General features: G+C 41.8%; 1 long non-coding RNA gene across 1 annotated transcript; it reads right to left on the bottom strand.

Moving 5' to 3' along the window:
* Nucleotides 1-2,014: 2,014 nt before the first annotated feature.
* Nucleotides 2,015-20,943, bottom strand: LOC310745599. Its single transcript, XR_014540212.1, has 5 exons — nucleotides 18,330-20,943; nucleotides 16,335-16,464; nucleotides 15,728-15,858; nucleotides 6,367-6,559; nucleotides 2,015-3,250 (listed from the first exon to the last, which is right to left on the bottom strand). It is a non-coding gene; the product is annotated as an uncharacterized lncRNA (long non-coding RNA).
* Between the last annotated feature and the right edge of the window lie 7 nt (nucleotides 20,944-20,950).

The following is a 20,950-nucleotide window of genomic DNA, read 5'->3' as shown; positions in this document are numbered from 1 at the left end:
ATGCTTTAGCTGAGATTCCTACATTGCAGGGGGTTGAACCAGTTCAGAGGTCAGAAACCTTTTTCAGCCGTGGGCCGGTCCACTATCCCTCAGACCTTGTGGGGGGCCGGACTATATTTTGGGGCGGAAAATGAACGAATTCCTATGCCCCACAAATAACCCAGAAATGCATTCTAAATAAAAGCACACATTCTACTCATGTAAAAACACCAGGCAGGCCCCACAAATAACCCAGAGATGCATTTTAAATAAAAGGACACATTCTACTCATGTAAAAACACGCTGATTCCCAGACCGTCCACAGGCAGGATTAAGAAGGCGATTGGATCAATGGTTTCATTAGATAGTAAAATTCATGTTAAATTGCTGTTTTAGGGGTTGTTTTTAAAAGTCTGGAACGGATTAATCCATTTTGCATTACTTCCTATGGGAAAGGGTGCCTTGGTTTTGGAACGCTTTGGTTTTGGAACGGATTTCCAGAACAGATTAAGTTTGAGAGCCAAGGTACCACTTTCTACATTAACATGCTTCGAGTAGTTTGAAACTCAGAGAAATGACAAAATATACAACAAACATCACATCGGCGTCCTGCAATGTTTTAAAATAGATTTAAGAAACAATGAGCTAAATTAAAGAACCCATTTCACGCATTGTGAAATATCAACAAAATATCAGCATGACAATGATGCTGAACATTTCAGAAATAATTCTTAATTGTTTGTATCCAGTGCTTTTTTCTGGGGGTATGCAGGGGTATGCATACCCCTAAACATTTTGTGAATCTTTGTACTTTTGTCCACTTAGTGTATTTATTTTCCCCGACTGGAACTATAAAATGGTGGTTTTCTTGAGTCAAAATGAGAGTACCCTAAATATTATTTTAGGGGGGGGGGAAATACTGGTTGTATCAAAATGCCCCCCACCCAATCAAGTAAATAAATAAAAATACATAAGTAAAAGTAGAAATTGTAGAAAGATTTTGACAGATTTTTCTCAGCAGTGAGGTCAAAAGAAAGTAATTTAAAACAACTGTTGAGACATTTCATTCTGAATCTGCTAGACAGAGCCAGACAGAGGAAGATGTTATGTTATGCCCCCTCCCTCCATAAATCCTGGCTACGACCACTACTCAGAGTAGACCTACTGAATAACTGGATGTAAGTTAGTTATGACTAAGTTAAGTCCATGTTTCAGGGAGTCTAGTTGGAGTATGACTCATAGTGCAATCCTAACAATGTCTACTCAGACATAAGTTCTAATTACTTTACCATGGCTTGTACACAGGGATAAGATTGCAGACTTCATCACATAGAACCCAATTTTTATTGAGTACGACTTCATAAGCACCCAAAGTGCTCAGACGAAGAAAGAGCCGCGATGGATTTTACAAGTTAACAGCAAAGATAAATATAAAACCCAGCTTTACTCTAGTGTAACAAAAAGGCAAAAGAAATGGGGAGAGTCGTGCTGGAGAGGTGGTCATGCTAATTAAAATGAACTGGGCAATTTTACGATCAGACTTATTCTAGTCCCTTTAATGAGAATGTAGACAAATGTTTCTCCCTGGAAAAAAAAGTTGATTAATCAACTGAATCTGATTCAACTGAATCTGAGTCAACAAGAGTTAGGAAGAGAGAGAAAAAACCTTCCTTCCTTTAAGATGGCACTTAGAAAGCACATTCCCTTCCATGCAAAAGAGGAATGCTACCTGCTGGTTGTGGCCCTATGTGCACTTTCCCAGGAGTAAAGGTAAAGGTAAAGGGACCCCTGACCATTAGGTCCAGTCGTGGCTGACTCTGGGGTTGCGGCGCTCATCTCGCTTTATTGGCCGAGGGAGCCGGCGTACAGCTTCCGGGTCATGTGGCCAGCATGACTAAGCCGCTTCTGGTGAACCAGGGCAGCACATGGAAATGCCATTTACCTTCCCATCGGAGCGGTACCTATTTATCTACTTGCACTTTGATGTGTTTTCGAACTGCTAGGTTGGCAGTAGCAGGGACCGAGCAACGGGAGCTCACCCTGTCGTGGGGATTTGAACCGCTGACCTTCTGGTTAGCAAGTCCTAGGCTCTGTGGTTTAACCCACAGCGCCACCCGCGTCCCAGGAGTAAGCCTCATTAAATGCAATATAAATTACTTCCAATAAAACATGGATATGATGGTACTGTGTCTTGTTTTAAACTGGCTTTTAAACCAAGCGTTTTAACAAATTTAATCCGTTTTCACCAACAAATTAAATTAAAGATGGCAACCTTAAAAATAATGGAAACTATGGATGATGGATATTACTGCTGAAATCATAAGCAAAAGGGGGTGGGGAATTATGGGCAATTGCTTCGACTGCAAATTCAGCCAATGAATAATGCTGCACCATTCACAGGGAAGAGGAACTGACTAATCAAGGGCCAGTTCACAGAGCGCAGTTAATTAAATGGGCAGAAGCCACTAATGGGGCAAGAAGGAAATCGTTACTTAAAGAGCCAGTTGCGGGGAGAAATGGCGCCTCTGCTGACCGGGACTTATTTATGAGTAAACATAATAGGAGAATAAGTGCCTGTGAGGAAGGGCATTGCTCGACGTTTATGGAGAATATAGCACTGTAATTAAGTGCCAAGCAGAGTTACTCTGCTAGTTTCTAAAAGCAATGCTTCCAGTGTGAAAGGTTTGGAAGCAACCACTGATCTGACAGTGAATGGGGCCATTTCTGCAGGAACTGGCTCCGTATAAATAGCGTGCCCACTCAATTTGCTACCAGTGCCGTGGAATCAGAATTTCAAATCAGTCTTTCATTATTGGTACGGTACTTTTCTTCATTGAACAAATGGATGCTCCGGCGAGGTACAATAATGATGAGGACTGAACGTTGGGGGTTAAAAGGTATAGATCCCAGTAAGGACCAATGTGAGAAGCCGTGTGTGTGTGTGTGTGTGTGAAAGAGAGAGAGAGAGGTCTGTAGCACTAGAAATATTAAGACTGCATTCTTAAACACACTGAACCCTACTGAAGGCCCACAGAAGCCTGGTGTGGGCAGCAGTTCCGTTTCGTCCATTGTTTTATAACCACCTTTTCTATTGCTAGCAACATTACAAGCTATATTTCTGCTTTCTGTAATTTTAGAAGATGCAGGCACGGTTCCACAACAAAATGTTGCAGCGTAAAGTGCTTCTGTTTAGGTTTCTGTCTTGATTTAATTCCGTCATTCCCTCCTCTCCCCGCAGTTTCTTTGCTTCTCCCACTCCTTCAAAATATCGCTACGGGGTGAAATAAAAAATTTAAGGTCACATACACACACACACAAGATAAATGTTCATAACTGCATATATAAACCACATGTCTGAAACCCCACAGAAAAAGTCCTGAAACCATTTTGCCCCTCCCAAATTGACCTCAAATATTTCTCTGCTAGGTCGAAGGAAAATGGAAAAGCCTCCCCATTGTCTTTTCATTCACAAATCCTGTCTTAAGGGTATGTCTGTGTATGAATAGGGTGAGCCTGTGACCTGGCTCAGGAACCAAGTATTTATCATTATAAAAGACTGGCCAGGCTCCCCAGGGTATCCAATCAAGTGACCATTAACAGGTAAACTGCCAGACAGGAGATAAACAACGCACTCAAATTTCTGTTGTAGACCACCTTTTCTGTGATGTAGGTATGATGTTTGTGGGGGGTGGTCTTGGGTTACACCCCTTCTGTGATGTATGTATGATGTATGGAGGGGTGGTCTTGAGCTCCAGGGCAGGGAATTTAAAATGTCTATATAAGGGTGGGCACACCTTTGTTCTGGGTCCTCCTCCTTTCCTGCGTGTGAAGGGGGCACCCTGTTGCAACAGTTCAATAAAGATCAGGCTTACGAGCTGCTTTGCTTCTCAATATTCTCTGGTTGGCCTCTGTTATTTTCTCCGGCCGATGGAGAACCTACAAAGGACTCTACAACGGCTCTTGTGTTCCCCATAAGGACAGATTTTTGTTTATTACAGGGGGAAAGCATTCCAATGAAGCCATTTGCTGCGTGTTTAGCTAGCATATTACAGAATTCCGAGTTTACTTTGGGGCTTCTTTGTTGCCCGTATTTCTGAAACGGCAAGAGCGAAAACCCTAAAGCCCTCTTCATGACATTTCCCAGAAGCTATCAGTCCACAAGCAAAGGAAGGTCTAAGAAGCTGACTTCAATCTACTCAAATGCTCTTATCTCTGTTTCTAAGGTCAGTGGGAAACATGCCAAAATGATTATGCAGGAAGTAGCTCCGAGGGATTATCTTATTTGTCAAAGTAATAACAGTGAATTCAATATGTGTAAATCTCTTCTCCTGATGCAACACAGCGGTGCTTTGGGATACTAGAGGGAGTTGGACGTGAATTGTTTTCTAGGCTGCCCGTCTTATGGGACAGTTTGTAGATGATATATCCTCCTCTCTCTCTCTCTCTCTCTCTCTCTCTCTCTCTCTCTCTCTCTCTCTCTCTCGGTAAAGGACCCCTGACCATTAGGTCCAGTCGTGACCGACTCTGGGGTTGTGCTGCTCATCTCGCTTTATTGGCCGAGGGAGCCGGTGTACAGCTTCCGGGTCATGTGGCCAGCATGACTAAGCCGCTTCTGGCGAACCAGAGCAGCGCACGGAAATGCTGTTTACCTTCCCGCTGGAGCGGTACCTATTTATCTACTTGCACTGGTGTGCTTTCGAACTGCTAGGTTGGCAGGAGCTGGGACTGAACAACAGGAGCTCACCCCATTGCGGGGATTCGAACCGCCGACCTTCTGATCGGCAAGCCCTAGTCTCTGTGGTTTAACCCACAGCACCACCCGCGTCCCCTCTCTCTCTCTCTATATATAGACCCCAAATTTCTGTAGGGCTTCCTTAACAGCTAAAGGAGAATTCATTGAGCACAACAAATGTTTTGAGCTACCTAGAAGAGGGCAAAATGATCATAAACCACGCAGCAAGCACTGTGCTATCATACCAAGGTAGCACAAAATTGAGTATTGGGTGAAGAATATCCCCTATTGATTTTTGCAGCCCTGTTGGCACTAATCCATGGCAGGGCCTTTTCGGTGGTGGTTCCCCACTTGTGGAATGCATTCCTTAGTAGGGTGTGCCTGTCTCCATTATGATTAAATTTCAGGAAGAATTTGAAAACGTTCATGATTGCTCAGGCATTTGGTAGTCAAATAATACTGTTCCTGGCAACCGCTAGATGGCTAGATGGAAGGAAGATTTTAACTGCAGTTTCTTAAATAATAATAATAACAATAATTTATTATTTATACCCCGCTCATCTGGCTGTGTTTCCCCAGCCACTCTGGGCGGCTTCCAACAGAATATTAAAATACAATAGTCTATTAAACATTAAAAGCTTCCCTAAACAGGGCTGCCTTCAGATGTCTTCTAAAAGTCTGGTAGTTGTTTTTCTCTTTGACATCTGGTGGGGGGGCGTTCCACAGGGCAGGTGCCACTACCGAGAAGGCCCTCTGCCTGGTTCCCTGTAACTTGGCTTCTCGCAAGGAGGGAACCGCCAGAAGGCCTTCAGCACTGGACCTCAGTGTCCGGGCAGAACGATGGGCGTGGAGACATTTTAACTGTTTTATAAGGTTTTTGCTTTGTCCTTGTTTTTAGTTTTCTCATTTGTTTACTGCCCTGGGCTCCTTTGGGTGGAAAGGATGGGTATACAGTAGACTCAATATATGATACTTCTTTTGTGAATGCTTCTAGCTTTAGGAAGCAAAGGTATCCTGAAAAGTGCAGATGTGTGGGTGGTTTGTGTAGAGTTAGATGACGGATCCATCTATCCAAGGTAGATAATTTCCTTTGACCACCAGGGACTCACCACAGTATTAGGCAAAGGTTCTTTCCATTCCTGGCCACTTGAAATTCTCTTGCCATTGGAGATGTTGGGAACCGAATTTGAGATCTTATGCAAAGTATGTGCTTGGGACTCGCACTGTGTGTTTGTATGTGAGAATGGGGAGGGGGGTGGATTCCCAGTACTTGCAGCTTTTCTCAAATTTGGGTCCCCAGATGTTATCGGACTACAACTCCCATCATCCCTAGCTATGAAGACCAGTGGTAAGGAATGATGGGAGTTGTAGTCCAACAAATACCAGGGAACCCAAGTTTGAGAGAGGCTAGCTTAGAGGCCGTAGATAATTTGATTTACAACAACCTCATAGCTCATCCCCGCATTTGGGAGATCAGAAACAAATTCCTCAATTGTGCAATTTTTCAACATTTATAGAAGCTGCAGAATTCAGTCAGCTTGACGCAAAATGTGGGTGATTCTGCAGTAGGAGTCCGATCGTTTTTAGGACAGAGTGCACTTCTGGCTTGCCTTTCTCTTTATTTTCTCTCCTCTTCCAATTCCTTTTCATCTCACCTGCACAGACACAAATGATGGTCAATGATTACCGAATTTCCTCTTAATCAGTCTTTAAAACCTGCTTCAAACCTTTCAAGAAGAATGCACTGTAGTTAGAATGCAGGGAAAGGAATGCGTTTATTGTGCATTAGGAGATTTTTTTACGATCGTGCTATCACGTATTTTTCCTTCGGACTCTGGGCTCTTTCACCTATAAGAAGGATAAAAATACTTTCCATAGTCATTATCACAGCCTTGGCTTTGATTTTTTCTCTGTAATGTAAGAGCTATTTTCTTTGGATCTCGGCTTCAGTAACAATAACAATAGTATTTCAATACTATGATTGTTATCTCTTTAGCAACATTTTCATATAATCCTAAATATAGCTGACCCTCAAGGGTACTGTGTTTTTATGACTCTGAGAACGACGCCTACCAAACCCAAAAATCTCTCAAAACCCAAAAATAATAATAATAATAATTATTTTACCCTATATATCTTCCAACATATATAAAAACAAAATAAAACTATACAGGACTGCCTTCAGATGTCTTCTAAAGGTTGCAGAGTTACTTATCTCCTTGGCTTAGGGGTCGCCTAAGTTCATACCCTTCAACCTTTCTCCGATGAAAATAAGGATGTCCTACCATGTCCTCCAACATTTCTCTGATGAAAATAGGGACGTCCTAAGGAAAAATCCTAGACAAACCTAGACAGCATCTTAAAAAGCAGAGACATCACCTTGCCGACAAAGGTCCGTACAGTTAGAGCTATGGTTTTCCCAGTAGTGATGTATGGAGGTAAGAGCTGGACCATAAAGAAGGCTGATCGCCGAAGAATGGATGCTTTTGAATTATGGTGCTGGAGGAGGCTCTTGAGAATCCCATGGACTGCCAGAAGATCAAACCTATCCATTCTTAAGGAAATCAGCTCTGAGTGCTCACTGGAAGGACAGATCATGAAGCTGAGGCTCCAATACTTTGGCCACCTCATGAGAAGAGAAGACTCCCTGGAAAAGACCCTGATGTTGGGAAAGATGGAGGGCACAAGGAGAAGGAGACGACAGAGGACAAGGTGGTTGGACAGTGTTCTCGAAGCTACCAGCATGAGTTTGACCAAACTGCGGGAGGCAGTGGAAGACAGGAGTGCCTGGCATGCTCTGGTCCATGGGGTCACGAAGAGTTGGACATAACAAAACAACAACAACCATTCCTTCACAGATAAACCTCCGTAGGAGAAAAAGAAGTAACATGTGAAATATCCCTGAGCTTGACCACGCCAGGAACTTTACAGCTTCAAGAATGAAGCAGTAGAGAACTGGAAGTACTGGCCTGACAATCTTCTCTCTTTCAAGGCAGGTCGCTTTTTTTTTTGTTTTGTTTTTATAAGCATGTGGATTACAGTAATGTATAAGACACGGAAACTGGTCGGACCGAAGCAGGCCTCTGAAACTGGCAGGAAATGACAAGAGGGCAGCAAGGTTAACTTGGGTGATGGGTTAATACGATTATACATTATTCCAGTGCTTTGCCATATAAAGAATCATAGAGTTGGGAGGGACACTGAGGATCATCTAGACCAGCTCCCTGCAATTCAGGAATATGCAGCTGCCCTTTATTAGGATCAAACCTGAAACCTTGGCATTATCAGCGCCACACTCTAACCATATGCGCTATCCAGCTGATGAATAAGATATACTGGCTACCACTCAGTTTCTAGGCTGGTATTAGCCTTTGAAGCACTCAATGGCTTGGGCTACATGACCTAAAGTGTCTCCTTATAGATGTCCTTCTCACACCCCCGATATCATCTTCAGAGATCCTGAAGGAGCGTCTCCACCCCCATCATTCAGCCTGGACACTGAGGTCCAGCTCCGAGGGCCTTCTGGTGGTTCCCTTGCTGTGAGAAGTGAAGTTACACCACTTCTCGGTAGTGGTGCCCGCCCTGTGGAACACCCTCCCATCAGATGTCAAGGAAATAAACAACTATCTGATTTGTTTAGGGAAGTTGATAATGTTTGATGTTTTATTATGTTTTTATGTATGTTGAAAGCCCCCCAGAGTGGCCGGGGAAACCCAGCCAGATGGGTGGGGTATAAATATATTATTATTATTATTATTATTATTATTATTATTATTATTATTATTATTATTCCATGGCTGCCCACACCAAATGAGGGTGAGCCACATAGCAGCACCCCAGTTGTATGACCCCAGAAAAGTTTCTCTGGGGCCTACGGCATGGTCTTTTTAGCCAAGACTGTTTTAATTTTCCTTTGCTTCCAAGTTTTAAAAAAGCATCTTAGTGCTTTTTAGACCTTGGGCACCACTATTTCATCTGCTGCCGGTTTTGTTCTGACGTCGTTTTGATTGTATATTTATGTTTTATGGTTTCTTGTTAATGGGTTTTTAGTGTTGTTAATACACACATAAACCTGAGCACCACCGCCCTGGATGCAAAGATCGTAGAGGAAAGTCTGGTTAGCATTCTATTTGGATAGTTCTCCATCTACAAAGGAAGTCCCTCCTCCTGACAGAACTCCTAATTGGCTCTCTTTCTTCTGGAATATGAGTTTAGCCTTATTCAAGGTCTCTTGTACTTTGAGCCACATCAAATTGGGAGGCCTTGCTGCATAATTTATGTGGCAGCCCGCAACGATTTCCCGCATCCCTATGCTGGAATATCCACAGATTGCATATACCTGTGTGCTTTGCCCCAAAAACATCCCCCATTGCCAGATGTTGAGATTGGGGAGCTGTGAAGGTACATTTAACCCAAAGGGGAGGTGCAGGAAATGTCTAGAAGAGCAATTTCCAAGCAAAGATTCCATTTCATTCCATTATTGATTTCTAAAGTCCCATTTAACCCTTTGGACAAAGGCTCTGGCAGGCAGCTTACGATTCTTCTTTCTCTTTTTTATGTAAAGAAAAAAAATCCTATAAAGCAGTCGTGAGGTAAAATTTGTAGTAGTCGAAAAGGAAACAGATTGGAGCAGAAAATAAAAGCAATGCAGGTCAAGAGCCTTCTCAAAAGGTTGCTCACTGGGAAGGAGGGCAGCAAAATTGCCATTCGGGCCTTTGTCACAGGGCATTCCACAACCTAGGCAAAAAATCCCGTCTCAGGTCTCCCCATGGCAATTTTCAGTAGTGGGAAGAAAAGAGTGCAGTTGCTGAACAGAAAATCATCCAAGCAGGCAACCATGAATAGTAGTAATTATTACTATTATTATTATTTATTAATTACTTATACCCCGTCCATCTGGCCGGGCCTCCCCAGCCACTCCGGGTGGCTCCCAATAAAATATTAAAAACACAATAAACCTCAAACATTAAAAACTTCCCCGAACAGGGCTGCCTTCAGATGTTTTCTAAAAGTCAGACAATTGTTTATTTCCTTGACATCTGATGGGAGGGCGTTCCACAGGGCGGGCGCCACCACCAAGAAGGCCCTCTGCCTGGTTCCCTGTAACCTCACTTCTTGCAGGGAGGGAACTGCCAGAAGGCCCTTGGAGCTGGACAACAGTGTCCGGGCAGAACGATGGGGGTTGAGACACTCCTTCAGGTATACCGGGTTGAGGCTTCATAAGTACACTGAGCAAAACCATGCCTCAGACCCTCCAAGTGTCCCTATTTTCCAGGGAGTCTTGGATTTACAGAAGTCGTCTCGGCTTCTGATTTGATCCCGTAATGCCCTGCTTTCCTTCAGGACATCCCTGTTTTCATCAGAGAAATGTTGGATGGTGTGGTAGGTTGTCCCTATTTTCATGAGAGAAATGTTGGAGGGTATGGGGTTATCCGACCCATGAGCCTTCAGAAGACAGGCCTGTATAGGGAAGTTTTCTAAAAAAAATGTTCAATGTTTTATTATGTTTTTATACATGTTGGAAGCTGTGCTGAGTGGCTGGTGCACCCCAGTCAGGTGGACAGTGTATAAAGATGGCAAAATCATACTGCCCATAATATTTTGAAATTTTGTTAAGCCCCCTTTGAATTGTGTCTTGAGCTGTTAGCCCCAGCCGCCAAGGGCAAAACAATGTATAATTTTATTGCTCCTGCCAATAATAAACATGGAGGACAAAAAGGTATACATTCTTGCTTTCAGTCTTTCTTGTTAAATTTTCACGTTTCAAAAATATTTTGTTAGAAAGAATATAGAGAATATAAATAAAGAATATAAATATTCAGAAGCTATTTGCAGTGGATCATGAAAAGCTGACCCAAGTTCAAGATGTTCACACCCTCAGTATTTGCAAAACTACAGTTACTCACTATTGCTTAACATGGGTTAATGAAAATGAAAATAATATAAAAGTATTCAGTGCTCAATATAAAGAAACATTCTCAGAATGATGAGCTGGAAGGTCTCTTTTACAGCCAATAGTTTGTCGTTAAGCCACTGAAAAGAGAGTACCTTAACTTGTAAGTGGCCTGTTCTTTCAGTGAAACACATTTTTTTTTAGTCAAACAAATGTGTTTAATTCAGAAGCAAGAAGAAGAAATTATTGGCATTTCCCCCCCTGTGCTGAATGTACCATAATATAGTTTTCTTCATTGCAGTAAATGGGAGGCTTTTTAAAAAATTCATGCAGACATTATAGCTCCCTGTTACGAATATTACCAGAGAGGTGCAGCTATGGGGAGTGGTTTTGGCAGTTGTTATCCAGACAAAAGAGCTGCTGACATCAATGAAAGTTTGGTCCGATTAAGGGCTTAAGGATTAGATCGGCAGGATGGCACGAAGAAGGAGAAGAAATACAAAAAAGGCAATGACAAGTAAGGATTAGTCAATGGCTGACTGGAAAATGGAGATCCTATCCTGTCAGAGAGTCGGCACCCAAAGCAAGATATGTTGCCTTGAGCAGAGATGAAGAGGGAGAGGTTTGGAATTTCCTGCAGAAACGGAGAATTCACAAAGGTTTATATAGTATCAGAAAAGGGAGAGATAAAAACCTTCCTCCAAGGGGAGAGAGAGAGGATGGGGGATAATGCAACGTACCATGGAATAGATGTTAGAAAACGACAACGTCAAGGATGCTAGGACAAGAAACAGACATGTGCATTAAATAAATTAAAATTGCGTTGCCCAATTCCTTATCCCATTATCTTATGGAATCGTTTCCTCTGAAGGGGGCCTTTGTCTGAAGATGACATCCTGACAACAATACAATGTTCAGTAAATAATTAATTTTTTAAAAAAATGCGTCTTCCCCAATTCTCAGTTCTGTTACTGATAGGTCTCTCTAAGCATCAGTGTGAGACTTTTGCTGTGTACAGCATGTTTTAGGATTGGACGATTAGCATTCAAATTTTGATTTCTTTTTAAAATTTCCAATGCCTTAACCCAGTAAGGCATTCTATTCTGAAACACAGTAAGAGCATCTTTTGCCCTTTAGCTGGTGCAGGGCATAGCTGTCAACGTCTCCCTTTTCTTGCGAGGAATCCTATTTGGAATAAGGGAATTTCCCTTAAAAAGGGGAAAACATTGACAGCTATGGTGCAGGGACATTAAGTTCCCAAACACTTGGGGGCTCTTGGATGTTGTGTAGACACAACTTGGGCAGGCTTGCATTTTAAGATAGGGGCCTTATGTCTTACTGATTTTTAAAGGGAACAAAAATTCTCATTTCAATATTGAGAAGAGGAACCTTCTGTGGAGATTTGTCTGCAGAGCTGCTCCATCGTTGACACCAGTGGGGAAATGAAGCATGTGGTTGTGTGGGCAAAGGGGCTGGGATGGGGCAAATGCCCTTCAGAAAAGGTTTGCTTAAGACTGCAACTTTAACCATATTGGTGAACATCTGCGAATGATCATCATTCACCCAGAGTCCTCATAATATGCTGGAAAGAAATTACACCACTGGAATTGTTGCAATGTAAAAAAAATACGATTCGGTGCTAATCTTCCCCTGATATTCAGATCACTCTGAAGTTAAATCAAAACCACTAATGAAATCTAATCAAGCTCCAAGAAATTAAGTTTAGAACATCTTTCGGAATCTATAGGCACGCACAGAGCTTTGGTTTTTAGATCAAAGAAGAAACATCTCAAGGTTAACTCCGTAAGGCAGAGCAACCTTTTAAAATACATAGTACATAATTGTTTGCTTTAGTCGTGCAGCTTCTCTTTGGAATGCAGTGCGTGGCAGCAGCAAAATTAAAAGGCAAAATCAAATTAAGAAAACATTCGCCGAGAGAAAGCAACATTTGAGCCTTAAGTTTCCAAGGATGTGGTTAGCCTCTTAAAAGTTTCAGTCCAGTAAGGTTGCAGTGGTAGACCCACTTCTATAGGAGCAAGCCCCACTGGGCTTACTCCCGAGTAGGCATGTCTGCAAGTTGGGCTGGTGCTTCTTTAACATGCACAAGAGAGCTGTTCTTTTTTGCATTCCTGGCTGGCACGACAGCTTCCCTTCACCTCCAGCTTTTGTACACTTTTGAGTTACTGTGTTGCCTCACTGATGGCCAGCCATAAGGTAATTGACTAATCACTATTTTCTGCTTCGACTATAGTAATCACCAGAGGCTCCCTTGCAGATTCGACACATGGAGAATTAAATACAGTTTACAACCCAAAACATGATTACTCGGTACCCAGCCTCACTGTATTGAATGGCACATCACCTGGCCATAAATAACAAGCTTCAGATTAAAGGTAAAGGGGCCCCTGACCGTTAGGTCCAGTCACGGACAACTCTGGGCTTGCGACGCTCATCTCGCTTTACTGGCCGAGGGAGCCGGCGTACAGCTTCCGGGTCATGTGGCCAGCATGACTAAGCCGTTTTCTGGCAATCCAGAGCAGCGCACGGAAACGCTGTTTACCTTCCCACCAGAGCGGTACCTATTTATCTACTTGCACTGGCATGCTTTCGAACTGCTAGGTTGGCAGGAGCTGGGACTGAGCAACGAGAGCTCACCCCGTTGCAGGGATTCAAACCGCCGACCTTCTGATCAGCAAGTCGGTTTAACCCACAGCGCCACCCGTGTCCCTCTTAAGCTTCAGATTACCAGACTTTAAATTCCTTTTGTCTTCTAATGGAAGTTGCAGGCATCTGAACTTGTCTCAGCTACCACTGAGAAGGACTTGCCGCATGCCCCCCCTCCCCCAATGTCCTTCTTCTGCCTCAGCGCAACGCCATTACCGGCAAGGATCTTAAAAACAAGAATAGCTAAGAGGTGTTTTATCTTCAAGGCTGTAGATATTGAGTCTCTTTAAATACTTTTAAAAATGCCACCCACTTCTATGATGGTCGAAAATCCTCTAATTTTGTCCTCTACCAATGATGAAAACATTCAGGAAAGATGGTCCTTGACAACAGAGGCACATGAGGTATTAATAGCAGGACACCTAAATCTGCATTTATTTTTATTTTATTTTTTGCTTGGTGCAAAAGTGGGTGGGGGGGCATAATTACATTCAAAGAGGAAACGGCTTGGGTTATACAGTTCAGATCTCACACACCTGCAGCAAATTAATTTGTTGTAGCACATTAATTATCTCACAGCTTCTATTTAGGCTGCAGCTGTTGCTATTATGTTAATATTTCCAGCACCACTGTCTACAACAGGTTGTGGCAGTCTCGAGGAAAAATTATTGGGGCGGGTCCCCCTTTCCCCGTCTTCCGGGCTGTGCATGCGTGGAAATAAACAAAAACATGTTTTGGTCAGGCATTTCACCTTCCATTTATTAACCGACTCGAGGAGGGATTGGGCAACATCAGAAAGGGATAACAATAGACAAAGATGGCGCGTGCAGAATTTGTGCGAGGAAAAATAGAAGGTGGGGAAGGGAGAAAGAAAGAAATCCCAAAGACTGCAATGCTGGGGGGGTGTGGTGTGAGTGTTCGGGTGGGGGGGGGCAGCGGGGAAAATGCTGCAGTTTTCATGAAATAATAAGGTGGAGGAAAAAAGGCATACAAAGAGTAGGTTTTTCATTGTCTGTAAAATATAAACACAGATGAATTCTGTCTTTGGTTTGTTCATGCTTTTCACTCTGCACAGCAGGGATGTTCTTAAGAACTTGCCCTCTGCGCAATTTCACTAAATAGGAACCGTGGACCTTGCATGATGTGATTATAATCACACCAGCCATGCTTTTATTTTTATTTTTACATATTTTTTTGTTTGAAAACCCAGCAAATCTTTATTATTATTATTTAAAATATAGAGCTACATTTGTATATAGGTACGTGAAACCGTGCCTCTTTAAAATTTATTTTAACACCCCTACAGCGACGTAGGAAGCGTGAAGATAGGACTGGCTCTGCAGCCCATCGACAAGTCTCCATGGAGTCAAAAACAATATGAAAATTTGGAGCTGACAAGAACATGTCTGCTGCCTGCAGTCACCGCAATAGCTCACCATGTTGCCTACTAACCAAAAGATCAAAAATTATCGATTTCATGGCGCTGCGTGCTCGGGATAGAAAAGCTACTTTAAAATTTGCATTATTTAAGTAATGAAATAAGAGAAAAAGCCCAGTGTTTTAGGATGCTTTGGAGTGTAAAAGAGCTTTATGTTTTAATCTTATCAATGATTTACTATAATTCTATTATTTTAAACAGCTAGGGTCTGGAAATGATTTTTCTTTTTTAACCGATGAATTTAGGATTTTGCCGCAGTGTACATCTGCAGTCCCAGAATCCTCTGGTAAGATAATCCCCTTGCGAAAGGGAAACGCCTTTAACCTTTCCGTGAATAAAAAAATCTGCACCCATTTTGAAATTAAAGAAGGGAGGGGAAGAGTGATGAATTCCAAGGGACGGAGTGGTTTTGGCTCTTCGGTGAAGGAAAACGGGAAAGAAACTAAGACTGTAAGCGCTTTATATCCTTTTGGGTTTCTCGCGGTCGCCTCCATTGCTCGTCATCTCCCATCATTGGAGCATGATTATAGCATAGAACTGTAACAATACTGCATTTGCTTAGGAACTGAAAGCTGAGATCTGAGATATGTGCAGCACTGACATTGCAAAAAATGGCACAACTGTTACCACAGAACAATCCTTTGCACAAGGGCTACTGTGATAAGTGAATTTACTCCCTAGCAAGTGCATTTAGGATCACAGCCTTAGCAGTTGCAATATGGATGCAGACAGAGCTTTTTTTCGGGTGGGGGGACGCAGACCCCAAAACCTTTTCTGAATCTAAGTTTGGCCTCATCGAGGGGCAGCATTTCAATATGAGTAGGAAAATGAGAGTACCCCTAAACATTTTTTTTTAAGCACTGGATACAGGATAATAACAGAAACTTGCTTTGTTTGCACAGCCCAATGGACATTTACATGGCTTGTTTGTATTCTTGTTTGCAACTAGTCTGACAACTTCTTTTCAGAATGGTTTTAAGCTTTTAGCGCTGGAAAGAACATTAACTAAGCAAATACATACCCTTCAAATCTAAAATCCAGATTTTGCCTGTTTGGGGGTCTCTTGAAATAAAACTCTCATCCCCCTTGCCAAGTATTTTCAAATTAACCATTCATTACGTTGGCTTGGTTGATGAAGGAATTGAATGCAGTCTGTTAAGAAATAAATAAAGCTGCAGCAGAATATTTTCAAAGCGGGCCTATCAACTCGTTATGCCCCGCTCCCCAGGCTTCTTATTCTTAATCAAGTGGCAGAATTTGAGGGGTTGCGTATTATTCAAAATATTGGGACCAGGTAGGTGGAATTGGAGGAAAGAGGTGTTGCTGCTACAATTTCTTTCCATTTGATTTCAGACAATTCCTCCCCTACAAGTCTGGCTAAACACAGAAATCCCATATTGATTTAAAAGACAAAAGGAAGAATATAATTCAGAAAGGACTAGATACGTATATATTTAATGATCATTTTGAGTCTGTGGGATGCTTGAAAGGGCACGAACTGGGATGTGTTCGAAGGCCACATACACTGACACCAATCCCATTACTTCTGTGCAATCCTATTAGTTTGAATGATGCTTGTGTTTCCCCCCTCCCCCTTTTTGAAGTCAATAAAAATCAGAAATGCCAACCTTTGTATTTATATGTTCAGGTTACTGTTCGGTAGGGGGCCGCCCCCCATTCATGCTTCCTTATCGCATACTTGGATGACTAATGTCTCTCCTGCTAAATCACTAGGAGACTTTCAGTCACACAACCACACTGGAATTTGAAAATATAATGGTTAGGGTACCTATATAAATTGAAAGAAGGATGGTAACCAGTCCTATGTTGTACTTACCTGGGAGGTGGGGAACGTTCGTGCTCAAAATTTTTAATTTGTTTATGAATCTATTTCCCCCCCCCAAAAAATATCCTCTAGCAATGGTTAGTGATTCCTACCACTAGTATTTTAAATAAGCAATAAATTATAATCAGATTTTTGAGCGTTCACTGGAACAAGTTTGGCGAATGTCAACTTTCACACTCGAACACTGACAATCCAAAATGAAATCGGTGACTGTCCAAAAAAATAAATACCTATTTTCGCTCTTTCTGGAGGTATTATGTATTTCTAATTTTCAGACATTTGCAAAATTCGGCTGGGATTGCCAACAGTCACAAAACAAGGTACGTGGGTATATTTGCATTGTACACGTATACATGAAAATGCATGCATGTTTTAAATATAATGTTTATGTATGCTTCTTAAGTAACACTAAAAAGAATATCACCGGTCATTACGTATAACATGAGCTAAAAAAACATCCGAAAACCTAAACAAAAGCTGCTCCTAGTGGTAATATTGATAAATCTAAGGTTTGGCCAGAATAATTACTCACCTACTGTGGCAAACGTCAAATATATTTATCAACTGCAAAGGTGACACTGCACTTATTACTCGTAAGGCGGAAGCATAATGCAGAAATGCTAGATTTTTGCATTCTTTTGCATTCATTTCTAACTTTATCCCATCAGAGAAGCTAGAGTATGCCATCTATGTAACAATTTTACTTTTGCAAGTGTGAAAAGATTTTGTATACTGAAGAGAGTATTGTTCTGCAGTTAGGTAGCATTCAAAATAAAGTTCTGCTTCAGGAAAAAAATAAGTATTTGTATGATTTTGAAATCTGTTCCTAGCATACACAATATTGTAAGTTAATTATACGTATCTTTCAAGGCTGCACATCAAAGGCTGAGGCCCACTTTTTTGATGTTTCTTTAAATGTAGTTTTGCTCCATCAGGGGCACTACTGTACTGTTTAATTCCTCAGTATGCTTCTGAATCAGGAATAGCTAGAATTTAACATTCTGGGTGTAAATAAGAGCCAATTATGATTACCTTAAGCATAACTTTCTGTATTTTATCTGTTTGCTGCATTAAAGCGGATTTCAACAAATAAAACGGCCCAACAAACTAAGAAAAGTGCTTTTATTTTTATCTTGAAGCAAATTACAAAAGCCAGTTGTTTATTATGATCATTTCTTATTCCACAAATAGATGATAATGATATCAGACTGTAGCTTAACCCTGTTTTTGGTAGGAAAGGATAAATCTCTGCAAGGTCACCATAACAACCCTTTCAAACTATCATCTCTGATTCAAAAACTGCAACTCCCAAAACTATGAACATTGCTTGAAAATACCAGTGGCTAATTTCTATACACAGCTCTGTAGATCTATTAACTCCAGTCTCGCTTGTTAACAACAACAGAACCACAATAAATTGCCTTACATTGTGTATAAGTTGTATTGCATTGAGGAGTTCAACAATTCAATCATAAAATGCAGTTATTAGACATTAGTCTAATAACGACCACTTAGAGCACTGTGTCCAAAATTGCTCAGCCTGGATTCTATAAAACAAACAGTTTAAAAAGCACAAAACACCCAAACAGAATTCTTCCCCCCCCCAAAAAAGTGTAAATGAAACCAACTGAACATTTCATATGCACATTGCCTACATGCAAATATGCCCTAAAGAGGCTGCAATAGGATGCTGATTGAATTGCTAAAATATACAAGGGGAAGGGGGGGACTCACAAGCCTCTTGAAATATATTTGAAATAAAAGTTTAGAAACCTACTCGCATCGTGCCCAATTCTTCCTCCCTGTGCCATGTTTCCAGGACCAGAGGATGAGATACAGACAGTATTCCTCCTGCTCCAGCAGCAATACCCAGACTTCAATAGCCCCAGCTCTTCAGACCTCAGAGGGTGGGATGGCACACACAAAGAGGCTCTGAAAGGTATCAGGGACCATGAAATGCTTCAAGGGTAGTAGGCAATTTCTCCTGTTGTGATCAAATGCCCAGTGGAATTACTTGCAGGCAACTTGATGGGGGTGTCCTGTAGCCCCCAACACTTCGAATTTTCTGTGCACATTGTGGGGGGACGGGCCTAGATGCTGTGCCCTTATCCCCATTTTGCTGGGGGCGAAAGAGGGCCTAAAGTGAGAAAACCCGTTTGTTTGCCTGTTTTAACTCTTGGCGTTAAAACAGCTTCTCAGGTAGAACGGCCTTTGAGACCACAGTCAATTCCCAATTCCAAAAATGAATCTGCTTGCTAATTTTTACAATTACACACAACACCATTTTGATCCAAATGGAAGGAGAGTATTGGGGGATAAAGTTGTATATGTTTACAGGATCCAACGTTATCAGATGTTCCTTATTTTAAAATAATGGCTGCAGACTCCAATAAACAGAAAATACACCCCTTAATTCAGGCACCACTGGGTTTTTTTTGGGGGGGGGGAGATACTGGCCATTATTTTTATCTGTCTACAAATGCACGCACAAACACACAAATACATATGCCTTACTTTTCTGCTGCTAATTTAATCATTAAATTAAGCAGTTTACCCTGGGATAATTTTAAATCCACATAGCATTATGCCAATTCAGTGCCACGCTTTGAACCCAGGGCTAAGAACTTCGTATGTACTTTGCACTAAGATTTTTACTCCTGAGTAAAAGCTTGTAGGGTAACCATCTAGTCTAACTGAGTAGATATATTCATGCTCTCAGCTACTATGGAATAAAAACATATATTTTAGTTATGGATTCTTAAATGTTAATCAAGGTTATGCCACTGTATCTCAAAAGCAAGACAGTCTCATCTCAAAAGTAAATGATTTGAGGAGAACTTCTCATTGTGACTTACCTCTGGGCATGTCTAGCATTGGGCTATAAATCACAAAATATCAAAAACTGTGTATCTGTATCTAATAATTTACATTTTAACCATCTCACATGTAAAATATATGCAGTTAGGCGATTTGTTTTGACACAAGCACTGAAATCTTCATAGCTTGAATACAAACAGCAAAACTCACTTGAAATACTCCTCTTAGGATTTCATTTCATGGTGACATCACCCAGGCCATCTTCGTTCATAAGCTGAAAAACAAGATTCTTTATAATGGGATCTTGTTATTTTCTTACCAATTAGTGTCAAATGTTTCCAGCTGTAGCAACAGATTCTTAAACTAATTTAACAATGCATTATCGATCATTCATATCTTAATAATTAAGAACTACCCATTATTTTTTTTAAAACCTGGCACGCTAGTCTCACATCCTCAGCAATGCATTTCATTGAAACCATTGTACATTTTGGATTGGGCTTCCAGAAGTTTAGAACTTTTTCACCTTTGAATTAATTATGATTTGGAAGGTGCTGGTTTTCGATACCTAAACAAGTTCCTGGGAGAACAGCTTCAAGGAGGAAGTGACTTGGGAAAGTTTGCTGCATAATACCCTGGGTATAAAGAACAGATGTTGTGTTAGGTACTCAAAACCAACAAAGTGCTAGCAGATTCAGGTAATAATAATAATAATAATAAAATTTTATTTATATCCTGCCCTCTCCAGCCGAAGCCGGGCTCAGAGCGGCTAACAACAGTAAAATGATACAACATTCTAAGATCATTTCATTGTAAAATCACCCACAAATCACTGAAGCTGGCAAGATACACAGGGCAGCCAGTTTCTTTGCTTATTGCTCCTGCTGAGTTTGGCGGGACTTACTCCCAGGTAAGCATCCAAGACACACAGGACTACTGTGGGTAGAACGTGAGACTCTTAATCTCATTGTCGTGGGTTTGAATCCCACCTCGGGTGGAAGATTCCTGCATTTCAGGGGGCTGGACTAGATGACCCCTGCGGTGCCTTTTAACTCTCAGAAGAAAGCCCCCCCCCCTATTCAGGGAGGGTGGGAAATTCCTTCCAAGTAGTATGCATGATGGCAGTTTGTTGTTGTAGTTCAGTCGTGTCCGACTCTTCGTGACCCCCTGGACCAGGGCACGCCAGGCACTCCTGTCTTCCACTGCCTCCCGCACTTTGGTCAAACTCATGCTGGTAGCTTCGAGAACACTGTCCAACCACCTCGTCCTCTGCCGTCCCCTTCTCCTTGTGCCCTCCATCTTTCCCAACATCAGGGTCTTTTCCAGGGAGTCTTCTCTTCTCATGAGGTGGCCAAAGTATTGGAGCCTCAGCTTCAGGATCTGTCCTTCCAGTGAGCACTCAGGGCTGATTTCCTTCAGAATGGATAGGTTTGATCTTCTTGCAGTCCATGGGACTCTCAAGAGTCTCCTCCAGCACCATAATTCAAAGGCATCAATTCTTCTGCGATCAGCCTTCTTTATGGTCCAGCTCTCACTTCCATACATTACTACTGGGAAAATTGTGGCAGTTAGGGATCAATA

The sequence above is a fragment of the Podarcis filfolensis genome, assembly GCF_964270895.1.
Source record: "Podarcis filfolensis genome assembly, chromosome: 12".
NCBI lineage: Eukaryota > Metazoa > Chordata > Lepidosauria > Squamata > Lacertidae > Podarcis > Podarcis filfolensis.
This window is presented reverse-complemented; position numbering and strand designations above follow the sequence as displayed.